General features: G+C 39.6%; 1 non-coding gene across 1 annotated transcript; it reads right to left on the bottom strand.

Moving 5' to 3' along the window:
• Positions 1-1,872: 1,872 nt before the first annotated feature.
• On the bottom strand, positions 1,873-1,979 carry LOC141644656 (small nucleolar RNA R71). The gene has a single exon (XR_012544268.1). It is a non-coding gene; the product is annotated as a small nucleolar RNA R71 (small nucleolar RNA).
• Between the last annotated feature and the right edge of the window lie 252 nt (positions 1,980-2,231).

Genomic DNA, 2,231 nt, shown 5'->3' with positions numbered 1-2,231 from the left:
CCCTAATTACCCATTAACCCTAGCTATGGAACTACTCACTCATTATCATGTTGAGCATGCTAGCAAGGTTGTCAATCATACCAACAAAGTGAAACATGATGAATAAATGAAAGTAATTAGCAATAATTAAAAAGGGATTAAGAGAATTATACCTACTAATGATTCCAATAATAAAGCAAAGAATAAAAGAAGTACTTGATGCTTGATTGAGAGGTTGTCAATCTCCCAATAATAACCCAAATAATCTTCAATTACCCAAAATAAAGGATGAACAAAAGAGAGATTAAGGAAATAAAACTTGTATTAAAACTTGATTAATTGTTGATTACAAAATGAAAGAGAGATTTGATTGATATTAACAACCCTAGAGATTGCTAAGAAGAACATGCTCTTCTAATTAGACTAATGGGGTATTTATAGTGGGGATTAGGTGTAGGAATTAGGGTTAACTAAGGGCTTAAATGACGATTAAGTCCCTTCTTAGGGAAACGCCGGTATTTTTGGAAGGATGGGCATCTTTCTTGAAGCTTGAAGAAACGAAGTTGTGCTGCCTTGGAATCCGTGCGTCTTAGGCACGGGTCGGCCGGATTCGAGAGTCTCTGCCCGGGCGTCTTGGGGAGAAGACGGGCGTCTTCTGGGGTTGCTGCCCGGGCGTCTTGGAGTGAAGACGCTCGGATTGTGGAGGTGGAGGACGGGCGTCTTCCGGACAATCCGCACGGATTGCTGGACATTCACATTTCTTCTTCTTTTCTTCCCTTTTCTTCATAAAATCCTTGGGGATTTCCTCGGGGATGCAAGGATCTTTCTCATCATTGCCCATCTACTATAGTATGTACAAAGGCCTTCTAATCTTGTCTCTCCTTGATGCTTGGTCATGGAATTCAATCAATTTAGTCTCGTTTTGCCATGAAAATGCAAGGTTTGCACTCATTTCCTACCAAGGACACAAAATCTCAAAGAAAATGCAAAACAAAGAACTAAAGACAATAAATGACCCAAATATGCACTAAAAAGCATGGGAACAAGGCTAATTCGGGGACTAAATATGCTCTAATTATGGTCACATCACTTATAGTAGAGTTGTTTGTGAAGTTATAAATATTGTTTTGGTCTAGGTGCTCCTAACGACAAGTAACCGAAATCTAAGCTCAAAGAGGACCGACCAAAAATGGCGTCGTTGCCGGGGACGGTGTTAACTTGATTTAATTTTCTTTGATTGTTATTAGTTGTGTCTTTGTTTTCCTTGGGGAAGTAAAACTCCTCAAGGTTTGTTCTAATTGTTTTCGAGTTGTTTGATATTTTGCATGTCTAGAAGATCAAAAGGTAACTTGTTTCCCATTGATCACGAAATTGAAAGGACTTTGACAACCAATAGAAGACTTGCTAGAAATACTTTGAGAGGTATTGGTGAGGTTGTAGATATTCAACCAAATACTATTGAGTTCATCAACCCTTTTGCAAGAGAAGGTGAGGAGAATCCAACACAAAATCAACCGCACAATGCCTAAGTTTTCATCACATTATGTACCAACCGAGGAGAACCTACCCAATGGAACTCCCACACCACAGCACTTAACCGGAAATTTCATTGCAAAATCCGCATTTATCCAATTAGTCGAAAGAAGACAATTTGGGGGGATGCCTAGTGAAGACCCTCATTCTCACATGGAGACTTTTTGTGACTATTGTGATGCAATTTCACAAACTGGAGTGACTCAAGACAAAATTCGATGGATCTTATTTCCTTTTTACCTAATTGGTACCGCGAAACAATGGTTGAACAGCCTTGATAAGGCCGCTCTTGGAATTGACTCTTGGAAGAAGTTGGCTCTAGCATTCTACAAAAAATTCTACCCTCCGGAAAAGACTAACACGCTAAGAGCCCAAATCACGGGTTTTAAGCAAAGGGACGAAGAATCTTTGTATGAAGCTTGGGAGCGATTCAAAGGAACTTGTCGCTCATGTCCTCATCATGGACTTAGCGAGTGCTTCTTGGTACAACAATTTTGGAATGGTCTTTATGAAGAGTCAAGAAACATTCTCAACATAGGATCAAATGGTATGTTCACCGAAGTTGACGATAATCAAACTTGGAACAAAATTGAGGAAATGGCGGTCCATAATTCACAATATAGTAGACCTCGCAAGGCTACTAGAGGAGGAAAGCATGAAGTGGACTCTATTACTCAATTAGGTGCTCAACTTAGTGCTCATATTGATACCAACAACTT

This window comes from Silene latifolia, chromosome 2, assembly GCF_048544455.1.
Source record: "Silene latifolia isolate original U9 population chromosome 2, ASM4854445v1, whole genome shotgun sequence".
NCBI lineage: Eukaryota > Viridiplantae > Streptophyta > Magnoliopsida > Caryophyllales > Caryophyllaceae > Silene > Silene latifolia.
The sequence above is the reverse complement of the archived record's forward strand: the minus strand, read 5'-3'. Positions and strand labels throughout refer to the sequence as shown.